Raw genomic sequence first — 13564 nt, forward strand, 5'->3', positions numbered from 1 at the left:
CGTCCTTGGGGGCCCTAGCCAATTATACTGATTTGACACGGAATTATTTCAAAACCCAATTTAGAGGAATTAATGAAATAAACTATGGATTGAGAAACAGAATGTATAGACCCCACAGATTTAACAATAACTAAGGTAAAAGAACTCCAGAATGCAGAAATCCATATTTTTTGAACTCATTGCCTCTGGAATTGCGAAATTTACAAATAAAAGGTGAAGTTGAAACAAAATTGAAATTATTTTTCATAACAATAATTGATGATTGAATCATATTGATGGATTTCACAGTAAAAATGCAAGCTCACAATAGTTTAGTCAGACTAGCGATCATTTGATAGGTAAGTAGGATAAGGTTTAATATTATATTATAAGTTATTATTATTTACAAATTTTCTAATTTACTTTATTAATAATATTCATTCAATATATCATATATTTATATTTGTTTATGTAAGTAATTGCAACCTAGTAAATGAGAATTGTATTTTTTTAATATCCCTCAAATAGCTAAAAGCTAAAGGGATTTAAATATATATGAATTGTATTTATTGAGATGTTTATTGAAATTGAAATTTAATCCAAGGTTTTCAAGCTATGAAAAACCAAAATCTTGACAGTAACGGCAATTTCAAAAATAGAAAAAAAATAGTGACTGGCAGTAGATCAAGGTTTTAATGTCACGATGCGGTGGCACTTTCAAAATACAATTCTCTACGTTCTGTAGGTGTTGCTTCCAATTCGGCATAAGAAGTAAATCCAAAAAACCGCAAACAATTTTTTCGCCATCACTATTTCTCAATTGAGACCAACCATTTTCTTTCTTGTTTCAATTTCTTTCTTTACTCTTGTTTACAAGGAAGATGTAGGACTGGAGTTGCTAAGCAACGTCAATTAGCCAAGGCAATTTCGGCAAGACAACGGTAAAATTGACGAACAGCTTAAGAAGAGGCCGTAGAATGACATCAATTTTGCTTAATTGAATGATGAATGGAACAATTCTGGATGAGCGACCACCGACCAGCACGCTCACTCTCAACTTTGACATCTAAAAAAGACTTCAAAGACTTCTTCCAGCAGGTCAAAAATCAATTATCATTCTAATTTAGATTAAAATTTTCTCTAGTTATGTAGGGACTGAATTTCTTAAAATATTACCGGATTATATTTATTCTTTATTGATTCATACAATAAGTACATCATTAAAATGATAGGAAGAGAAAAATAAGGTAACCTTGTGCTATTCCTCTCCCAAATTTAGATAAGGTTACACATAGTCCGGAATAGGTTAAAGCTGCGTTTACACCAAAGTTATTAACAAAATGTTTATTTCTCCGTCCTTATAGATTATATTAGATTGAACATAAATTATCATACACATGATGAACAAATGTGTTTGACAAGTTCCGTTCAATCTAATAGAATCTATAAGGACGGAAAAATAAATATTTTGTTAATAACTTTGGTGTAAACGCAACTAAAGTCTTGTTGTTGTTCACTTCATAAAATTTTCAGTCCTTATTTATTTCCACAAAGTAGATTTTCAAATTTAGTTATTTTATTTTTTCAGAAGAAATATTTCACATTATAACTTTCCATTGTTTTCATTATCTAGAATCTATTTTAGAAATACCATATTTGAGAAAGATTTATGTTAATATCTAATAGGAAAATGTTTTTAAAGAGCGAGTTAATTTTTTTACTTCATGAATTTACTGATAACTTTATAATAGTTTACACTACAAGAGGGATTCACATTTACAAAAAAAAATAACCGAAATCTGCTTTGATGAGGTCTCCTATTATACTACTGGTTTATAGGTCAATAATGAACTAGTTATGATAGTCTATTACAGTATCTCTCAGCATAATATAAATAATATTTAGGTTTATGGCTGAATCCGCATTTGAACAGATAAAGTCATCAAAATAATCCAAAATGGATATCTAGTTTGACATAATTTATTCTAATTTTATATTGATAATTTATGGCTAGATTTGATTTTCCTAACTTTATGCTATCATTAAAGTGTTCACCCACTTACTATTCTAATAATACATTTTCTAAATGAGGTTTAAACATGCGTAGATGTCTGAAAATGTTTGCATTAATATAAAAAATCGTTCATGTAAATTAAGATATTATATTAAGGCCCGGTTTCTGGGACACTGATGAACCATCAACCCTTAATCTCATAGATTAAATGATCCATTAATTAATAAGTGTTCTAGAAACTGGGCCTATGAGTGATAAATTTTCAATTTTATTTATGAGTTGAGCTGACTTGGTTGCGTTTGGGGTAAGGATTGTTGATTCCAATCAAAACTGTCAAAACTGGTTTTGTAAACGTTCTTCAAGATACATTTTTTCACCTTCAAAAAATCCACTTCACATAGGCTCAATCATAGAGTAAAAATAGCATAAGCTATTCCTTAGTCCCGTGTTATCGGATGGGCACGTTAAACGGTCGGTCCCGGCTGAAGTATGACAGTTGTAAGGCCCATTGACGGCTCAAATGATACATTCAGGCGAGGTGGATCATCCGTCAGGAACTCCCCACCAATAAAAGCCATACGAATATATTTTTTTAGCATAAGCTTATGCCACCTTTTCTGAATGGTCGTATACAACTAAGAATCAATAATGAAGCTGCCCATTTGATACGAAAATAATAACAATGCCAAGACTACAAACAGTTTTCCCATGAGCAAGTTTACCTGAATTGCACATTCCAATTCTACAGATTCGAATTGATTTCTCACACTACTCTCACATGTAACATTCGTGCGTTTAACCCCTCCCCCCTCCACTATTTCTACCAATCAATCTCCTCGTCTATAAAAAATGGTAGTCTGATTAGGCACGACGAGTGAGCGAGATAGAATATCCAATGCAAACAAGACAGTGATGATAGGTGGGTAGGAAAAAGGGAGTGAGAGAGGAAAAAAAGATAGATAGATAGATAGAGATACAGTGAGAGAGAGAGAGAGAATGATGGAGAGTGAGAGACCCGATCCCCCGGCCATTAATTTATCTCCTGCACGTAAGTTATACATCATCATCATCATCACGGTGCTAGGGATATCCCTCCCCTGAAATGCCTTCCCCCTAATCCTTTGTTACCGTGTGCACATGCATGCTGTGCGGGAAAAGGGAGTCTGTGCATACTTTCCCACACTAATCTCTGCGAATTGGTCTTGAAGGACGAACACATCTTCCTACTGCACGGTACGCAGTGCGCGTGATATATGCGATGCTGCATATTTTCCCCATGCTAACACATACTTCCTATTCAGCGGCTGGGGGATTAATCACAGTAATATCTAAGCAGAGAATAATAATGAATTCAGCGTATGTTTAAAATTTTAACCGACTACTAATAATGGATACCGTACGCATATACTCAGTTTAAACGGAGGAATGTCAGCTGTTCGTTTAAACCCCGTATGGAACGCATTAGTTATTTGTGCAACTAGTGCGCAAAGTGACAGCTTGCTGCACCGAAAGAAATGTTTACGCCCGAGCCGTAGGCGAGGGCGGAATGGCTTCTTGAGTGCAGCAGAGGAACTTTGCGCACGTATTTCACATTTAATTTTTCCTACAGTTACCATTGAATATTAAAAGTAGGTAATTATGGTTAAAATTCCCTGAAATGCATCAAATGTTTTTCTGTGTAATTTTATTATTAATAAATAAAATAGAATAATGTAGTAGTAAATGAATGAAGGCGGCGCTGTCACTCATGTTGTGGCTGTCCTCGAACTCGGTGTCCATGTCATTGTCCATCGTTATTATTATAATAACAGTCACTGTTACCAACTTGATTTTGATTTTGCTGCACTGGTGCTCCATATAACCTACTAACTATTTTGCGTTGCCATGTTGCAAATCTGGAATGCGGAAAAAAATTTTCCCGCACTAGAGCAGAAAAGTGATTCTTTGCGTTCTGTAATCAGTGCAGGAATGGCCACTTTCCAAGGTAACTGTAGGAAAAATAAATTAATGCAACCATATCTACAATTAAACGTGGTTTAGCGTTAACCTATAGAGAACCAATAGCGTAAGTAGATACCCTATGGTATAGGGCCGTTCATGTCGCAACTTCTACTGTTATCTCAAGCCGATAGTCCACGTAGTTCTTTCCTGTGAAGCTTTATGACGCTGGTAGTCTTTCATATTGTGCCGTTTATACACTCTCACCCCAACAAAACAGAAAGAATCGACAATAATCGGCTTGGGATAACAGTAAAAGTTGCGACATAAACGCCCTATACCATGAGGTATCTACTTACGCTATTGTTTCTCTATGGTTAAACGTAGTATTAGCATATGGCCCTAATTCAATATAAACGACTCGATATTGTAAAAACCACTAATTTATTAGAACAATCTGAGATACTAGTTTCGTTTGTTCTATCATTATTAATCTCTAGTAAACTGATAATCGTGTAACAACCAAAACTAGTACAGCATCTCAAATTGTTTTTTTTTTATAATAAATTGGTGGATTTGACAAAATCGCAAGCCTTTACATTCAAGCGGATATCTATCACAAAATAACCTTCACAACAATAACAATACAGAAAGATAATAAAATGATCAATAAAATCAATACTTCAATGCAATGATCGAACGATGCGGTAGTTAATTTCTTGGTAACGTGAAATAATTCTGTCGTTTTTGGAAAATTAATCGACTTTTCATAGGAATCAAATTATTTTCCAAGTAGCCTATTATTGTAAAATGAATGAATAATTCATGATTTCACAGAATGTCTCAATCTGACAGTCTTTTAGTAATAATCGATTATTCAGTTAGCAATTAATTCAACAAAATTTAAAATAGAAGGTCAAGAGAACAGACAACAATGATTACATGGTCATTCACGTTGAATACAAGAAACAAATTTCAAACTGATTCATTTTCAAAATTGGACGGACATTTTCAAAGAGGCTATGAACAGTAATCACAATACTATCTCATCTTGATAGACATGAATAACACAGCAGTTCTTGGGTTCCTACTCCAACCGAATTACGATAATTCAAAAATAACGCTGTCAAATCAGTGGGAATTCTTGAAAACAGATTCACAAGGAAACGTTCAATGTCTACAAACTAAGACAATGAAAAGCATGAGAACAAGAGTGTTCATGGATGAGTGAAGAAGATGATAATTATAAGGAGCTGAAATAAGGAAAATTGTAGAGTACGCTCATCTGAATTGTTTTGATAAAACCTCTGTTCACATTCCAGTTTTGAAGGAATCTATTTTCACGGTCACTGTCGTAACAGCGAAGTTCATGGTTTCAATGAATACAATTTTTTTTTGGAACACTTCTATTACAACAGGAGCATTTCAGGTGCTTTGCATTTTATAGAATTGCAGTTTGAGAAAATACAAGCTTGAGATCACGATAAAGATGTTATTGGAGAAAAATGAAGAATATTTCTTGCAAAAGGGAGTCCATCCACTTTTTCCTCCACCAACAAATAGTGCAAATTGTTCTTGAAGGCAGAACATAATACAAACTATATATCTTCCTACTGTGATACATGCTACATAACTGAGGCCCGGTTGCACAAAAGCCAGTTAAATTATAACCGTGATTAACTTTACGAGAGCCAATCAGAGAATGCGTTTTTGAAAAGACGGCTTTTCTGATTGGTTCTCGTGGAATTAATCACGGTTAAAGTTTAACCGGCTGTGGTGCAACCGGGCCTGAGAGGTTAGAATGATTTAAAATGAATAATAAATCTTTCAAAATAATGTTATTATGGAAGATTATTTCACAGTTTTTATTATTGGCTTCAAGCTCGTGAGTCCAATGTTGGAAATAACGTCTGAAATACAGAATTATAAATGGTAACTGAATGTCATCTGCCGTGAACACTAGCAGAAAAAGAAGAGCGAACAAATTGATTAAGAGATAAATTGGTGGACCATTATTATGTTAACCGAAGATAAGCTGGACAATTTTCGACACGCCTCGTTCTCCTAAAATGGTAGTAATTCAATGTAGTACATGCTTGTGACGAATACTTGACCAATTCTTTAATAGTTCTTATCTTTTTCCTCTCTCTCCAATGTAGACTTCTCTAATTTTTCCCTTTTCAAACAAAATTTACCTGACGACAGTTTCAGATTCAATGACAGCATAATAATTCAGTCGGAGATTACCATTAGATTAATTAGTCAGAGATTAATCATTATTCAGGTATAGTCAGAGCTGTGATCGAATCATGACAACCAAACTCTTAGGTGTTAGCATATCACCTCAACAACTTCTATCATTGTTCCATGGAGCTACAGTTTTATCTTGTCAATGAGAATTAAGATTTATCAAGCTCTCAAACCTCAAATCTTTTATTACTCCACGTAACTGTGGAAAAAGCACAGTTTTGTGCAAATCTGTTAATCTTTGTATTTTATAGTTATTAGTACTGTTGAAACAATAAATTCTAAAGGTGCGTACAGATATACGCGCCGCGAACATGAGCAATTCACTTTTAATCAGCTGACTATATCTGTATTTTTACAGAAACGGTAAGATACAGTTATAAAAAGCTTGGCATCAGCTGATTAAAAGTGAATTGTTCATGTTCACGGCGCGTATATCTGTACGCACCTTGACAAAAACATAATTATGTTTAATATTCGAAGACAAAGTTCAGGTTAATCACTTCAAATCCTAAGCATACCACACATCAAGGAAAATATTGAAACATTTCATTGAAAAACGTGATTTTTCAAAATGATTATCAATCGATTTCCATTTCTGCAGGCTTTCTATCGGCTAAATGATATTGTTTTGAGTGGGAATCAGATAATTGATATTTAGGTAAATAATAATAGGCTTTAATTTAGTTATGCAGTTTCATTTTTTGGGATGTCAAACTCTATTTCATCAAACTCGTCTTCTTATCGCCTAGTCATCATACACATACAATCATCTAGCCTTTATCATAGCTCTTTTATGTAATTGTACGCAAGAAGGAAGAAGCCAATTTAAAATTAATTACCGAACGTAGTGAGTTCTGTGTTTTAACTCTGATTTTCTTTTGTCTTGTCTGTATGTATGTAACGCGATTACGGCCAAACGCGTAGACAGAATTTCGATGAGATTTGGCATTGGCAGTAATATTCCTTTTCCAACTGCGCGTCGATGTATACACAAGGTTTTTTGAAATTTTGCATTTTAAGGATAATATGAAAAGAAAAGGAATTCCTCCATACTCTGATATCACTATATATATCATCTACTTTGAAGATAGGATTAATCAGACTATAGAATTATTCATTAACAATCAGCTGACAAGTGGATTGATTATTCATTGCATGCATTACACATATGTCTGGCCGTGTCTATTTCTATAAGGTAGGGTTTCAACATTTTTTATGATGCGTGCCCATCAGTATCAATATTCTCACATTTGAAAAACAAATTTAATACGGTAGGTGATTGAAATTTGATTGAAAAATGATTGAATGAACTAAATAATGCTGAAGAAATTATAATATTCTTGATTTAAAAAAATTAATTTTAAAATAGTTGAGAAATATTTTTTATCAGATTGAAAGATTATCACGGAACTGGATAAATTATCATATATGGGATAGAAATTCAAACGTGAACTGAGTTTATTAACATAAGTGAGTTTTTGATCTTGGAGAAAAAAATAACAGTTTTTAAGAGTAAATTATGATTCAACTGTGAACTGAATCAACTAGAACAGGTGACATCAGATACAGTAAGATTATACTGAAACCTGTACTATTAATACGATAGTAAATCTGTTAATGGAAGAGAGTCTTACTTTACTCAGCCCAGTATTTCAATATTCGACTCTCCTTTCCTTTCAATGAAAACTAATCACAATGTACGTGTTTTAAACTGGACCAGTGAACATGTATAGTTGCTTTGGACTCACTTAATCATCAGCCCAGTATTTTAATATTATTTGACTTTCCTTTCCTTTCAATGAAAACTAATCACGATTACCACCCTACGTGTTTTCGACTACACCATTGAACATGTTATGATTCGGGCTCACATTGTTTTTGAACATCTGCCCATTATTTTATTATCATTTCACTCTCCATTCCTTTCAATGAAAACTAATCACAATATTATCATCGTACGTGTTTTCAACTTATTAACTATTCAAAATGTGTAGATGCTTGCCATGCTTCAGACTTACATTGTTTTTCAATAATTATTACAACCCCAGTTTTTCCAACATTTGACTTGAAAGTCACCTGCTAGATCTACATGCGTCGGTGCTGATGACTTGATCGAGTGTGATCATTCCATGAATTGAAGCACTTAACAAGTGAAGGTCATTTGTCGTGTCGTTCGCCTGCTGTTGGTCGTTGATCGGTGCTACAGTGGGGTCCACGTTATAATGGCAGTGTTTGATTAGCAATGATATTGCTTGCTATCCTTGTCTATCATTCAACAATGAGGATAGCGCTATCGCTTTCACGCATTTGCCAGATCGTCTTTTAACAATATAAAATGAATAATAATCAATAAACAAAATATTTCATTCTAATTATGAAAATTCGATATGAAAAATATAATTTCTTGCTTAATAAAATATAATTGATTATTTTAAATGAGAATGAACAGTTCATTTTTTTTGTATAGTTGAGAAGTTGATATTGTGGTAATTATTCATATTGAATGAAAAAGACTAAGAAACTGTCAAAAACCACAGATTTATTGATACTTAGAAAAACCGGTTTCGGTTATTACACCATTGTCAACCGAAACCGGTCTTCCTAAGTATCAATAAATCTGTAGTTTTTGACAATTTCTTAGTCTTTTTCATTCAATATGAACAGTTAATATTACATCAATAAACTTGTATTAGCTACCGTTTATAGAAGGCATTGACAAGACAGGGGATCGGCAAAGTTGTTCTGCTATCTTTCATCACTGCCATTATAACGTGGACCTCACTATAACAGTGAACAATTGCAATTGAAATTATTGCGGTGTTGGAGTCCCCTCCCTCCACCACCAACTACTCAGGGGTGACCGTCGTCAACTCATGTCACTCTGGCTAAAGTAGGGGTCACAGGCCTCTCCAGCAGCTCGCACTCTCTCTCTCATCCTCATCATTTCCCATTCGCTCTCTCTCTCTCTCTTCCCACCTGTACTCTACTCAATCCTTCTCTCCCTCATCCTTACGATTCCCCATTCGCTCTCTCTTTACACCTCTACTTCACTCAATCCTTCTCTCTCTCTCTCTCTCATCCTCACGATTCCCCATTCTCACTTACTCTCTCTCTCTCTCTCTCTCTCTCTCTCTCTCTCTCTCTTCCCACCTCTACTTCCCTCAATCCTTCTCTCTCTCTCTCTCCCTTTTTTTCCACCTCCGCCTCCACTTCACTCTAAACATTACACATTTCTTTTCTTCATAATATTATTTCTTTGTGTCTGCTTCCTTAACAATCTGTAGCAGAATTCCAACAAATATAACAATCGTCATTTTTGTAGAGGTCGGTCAAAATTATAACCGAGCTCTGTTTTCTTCTTCTGTGGTTACCCAGCTCATTGACCACAATTGTATCTATTTCTTTCAAATCCTTCATGTTTTTTCAAAGAAAAATACTAATTATGAAAACTCAGGTGTATAGTGCGATGTGCGTTGATAAATCATCATGGATTGTGACAGTATAATCAAAGTTACAAATTTATCAGAACTTTTCGGTGGATAACTCATTTCTTTTCACACTTTACGTGTAGCTAGCAATACGTCTTTCAAAGACATGGCCGCCCTATCTCCCAATGTTAAATCCACACTAGGCAATCTGTCCCGTTCACACCAGCGTAGGTGGTGTAACCCAAACTTCTATGCTACATTGGTTTGAATCCATAATGATCTGCGAGACTTTCTTATTTATATTTATTAGGAATATATTGTCCAGAACTCCAGAAGTATTGCAATAATTAAAATAAATTAAATTAAAAGCTGATTTCCGAGGCTTAGAATGGTGTATACTATAGCTTATACAGTTAAGCCGTGTTCACACTGAACAAAATGTTCGACAAACATGTTTGTTGAAAAAGTTTGGGCAAAATTTTATTATGTTTGACAAACAATGTTTGCCTGTAGCCAGTGTGGACGCGACACCAAACAAAATATTTGTAAGTGGGAAGAACAGGTTTTATGTTTTACAGCTGTTTTACAGCTGTCAACCCTGAAAATGTTTTGTTTTACAAACAATGATTGTGCAAACTTTTTAAAATGTTTGTCCCTGGGCTTCTCAACAAACATGTTTGCCGAACATGTATGTCGAACATTTGTTAAGTGTAGACAGGGCTTTAGGCACAAAAAAGTCAGTTAAATTTTAACTGCGATGAAGTGCTATAGCTACTACAGTTAGATCTGATCGCACAAAAGTCAGTGAAATTTTAACAGGGATTAAGTGCTCATTTCCGCTTCTCTGATTGGCTCTCGTAGCGTTTAATCAACGTTAAAATTTAACAGTTCTTTGTGAAACAGAGCCTTAGTTATGATACTAATTAACACAGACTGATAAAATTCGGGACATCGAGAGAGTTCAATGAGGCCAGGTTAGCCGAGACGACTGAGGTATTGTAGCACCCTTCAGTCTGCTAGAGCCACCACGATCCCTACAAAACAGACCTACTTTCTACAGACCTTGCTCTAGAGCTACCTGGTCGTGGGTTCGAATCCTGTTAGTAGGCATGGAAGTTTGATTATCACATCAAATCACCCACGCACTTCTCATTAAGGCTGTGCAAAGGCTAAAAAATAAACTTTTTCCTCGTGATATTTTTCAGAGTTTTTTGATTTGTATATCATCAAGCTATCAAAATGAAAAAGTTTTCTCAGGAAAACCTTTTTTTCTGATAATTACTTTTTGAGATCTGAGCGCCTAAAGTTTAAATTTTTGGGACAGAACATTTCAAATTCGGTAAGAGATAAATCCATGAGATTTAGAGGATATATTCTTCATGGTATTGTTGATCTAGTAAAACAAACATTTTCTAAAAATATCAATTTTTAGGATAGTTATTCAATTTACTAAAAATAACCAGAAATAACTTTTAGTTGTTATTTTTGGTGAATTGAATAACTTTTCCAAAAATTGATATTTTCAGAAAATTTTTGTTTCAATAGATCAACAATACCATGAAGAATCCATCCTCTAAATCTCATGGATTTATATCGTACCGAATTTGAAATGTTCTGTCCTAAAAATTCAAACTTCAGTCACTCATATCTCAAAAAGTAATGATCGGGAAAAAAAATAATGTTTTCCTGAGAAAACTTTTTCATTTTGATAGCTTGATGATAATACACAAATCGAAAAACTTAGAAAAATATCACGAGTAGAAAGTTCATTTTTAGCCTTTTCACAGCCTTAACCACCCACAAGCTGAAAGCTCATCCGCAACTCCTAAACAGTCATTATACTAGCGGAAAAATCTCAGTCATATCTAGCGCGAAATCGATATGGAAAAAGAAAAATTCTAACAAAATCAACCATAAATCAGTTAGCCTTTCGATTTGATTACTTCAACACGGAATGACAAGCAATAGTTAGCAATATCGGTCAAAGATACACGAGATAAGAGAATGGAGCACGCTTTACTGCTTAGTGCGAACCCAGCCAACTGTGCTGTTTTTGATTTGTAAGTGACAGCAATCAGATAAAACGTTGAACCTTTCCGACAAAAAAGAGACAATTGTTGGACAGCGGGTCCGTTTCAAATTGATACAAATGGCATTTGAGTTGTGTGCTTCCTGATCGAGTCAGTGCGCCTGCGCCGCTGCGCCACCTGCAGACACAAGCCGCCATTTTCCACAGTCGTGTGACCGCTGATTCCGATGCTAACAATGGAATAAACACCGTTCACAGCCATTGATTTGCGACGTGATCGAGCATACTTTACTTGCATTCAAAGTCTGCTGAGCCGAGGAAAATGGAAGTGAGTTTACTACAGGTGGTCGCTGAGACACTTAAGGTGCGTACAGATTTACGCGCCGCGAACATGAGCAATTCACTTTTAATCAGCTGATGCCAAGCTTTTTATATCTGTATCTTACCGTTTCTGTAAAAATACAGATATAGTCAGCTGATTAAAAGTGAATTGCTCATGTTCGCGGCGCGTATATCTGTACGCACCTTTAGACCATACTACAACCGCAATTGGAGTTACTGATATCATAGACTAAGGATTCATTCTCTATGGTATGTTATTATCAGAGAGTAACTATACAAGACAGACTTCAGAGACAACTGCTTGAGGGTGAAATTTTCAACATGAGAAGAAGTGGGTTAGGTGACAGCAGGATGTGGAGGGTGATCTGAGTAGGATGAGGATTCGTGGATGGAGTGGAATGACCGTAACGAGTGGAGGCGTGTGACGGAGGAAGCCAAGGCCCACACTGGGCTGTAGTGCTGAGAGTAGCAGTACTAACTATATGGGATATCTAATAATAAGATCCAATAACAATAACCAATAGAATAGCAGTAATTCAGTCCTTATAACAAAAGCCAAAGAAGTAGATTCGACCAATCACAGGCCAGCCAATGAGAGAAGTCGTCATGACGCATGCCAATATCCAGTGAGAGTTGAGTGATAGAGAATTCAACCAATCACAAGCTAAACGGAGAGAGCTAATGAGAGAGCAGCAATTCTGTCGTCATGTCAAAGGCCATAGCTATCTATGAATAGATAACCCAATAACAATATAATTAATAGCTAGTATATTATACAATACAATACAATACATAGCTAATCATTATACAGAGTGAGTCATATGTATGGGAGGCCTTCAATAAATTGGAGACTGTTGTAGATATAATACTGTAACTTTCAGGATAAGTTATTGGTCAAATACTCTACCTTTTGACGTACAACTACCTTTTGACGTACAACTGGATTTCAACCCCGAATACTTCAAATGTAAACACTCACTGTGTGGTACATAATTATAAAGGCCTTTTTAAAACAAGAAAGATGCCATCGACAAAAATGTTCTATGATACTTGTATCCAAAATAGCGGCTGATTGTAGTTTTAGTTTTTAAAGAAATGAAGGGTTGTAACTCAAATATTTTGAATGTAAACACCCATTGTGTGATACATTTTAAAGGCCTTCTCAAAAATAGAAGGATGACATCAATAACATTTTTATTGAAGTCATCTTTATATTTTTGAGAAGGCATTTGAAATGATGTATCACACAATGGGTGTTTACTTTTCATTTCAGTTACAACCCCTCATTTCCTTGAAAACTAAAACTTCAATCAGCCGCCATTTTGGATACAAGTATCATAGAACATTTTTATTGATGTCATCTTTCTTGTTTTAAAAGGGCCTTTAAAATGATGTACCACACAATCGGTGCTTACATTTGAAATATTCAAGTTACAACGCTTAAGTCACCCCTTTATGAGGGGTTGAAATCCTGTTGTACGTCAAAAGATAGAGTATTTGACCAATAACTTATCCTGAAAGTTACATTATTATATCTACAACAGTTTTCAATTTATTGAAGGGTTCCCATACATATGACTCACT

The 13564-nt window shown here is 34.9% G+C and overlaps 1 protein-coding gene across 1 annotated transcript in view; it reads right to left on the reverse strand.

Moving 5' to 3' along the window:
• Positions 1–13564, reverse strand: part of LOC111058637 (tetraspanin-18) — a 62298-nt gene that overhangs the window by 14255 nt on the left and 34479 nt on the right.

The sequence above is a fragment of the Nilaparvata lugens genome, chromosome 1, assembly GCF_014356525.2.
Source record: "Nilaparvata lugens isolate BPH chromosome 1, ASM1435652v1, whole genome shotgun sequence".
Lineage (NCBI taxonomy): Eukaryota > Metazoa > Arthropoda > Insecta > Hemiptera > Delphacidae > Nilaparvata > Nilaparvata lugens.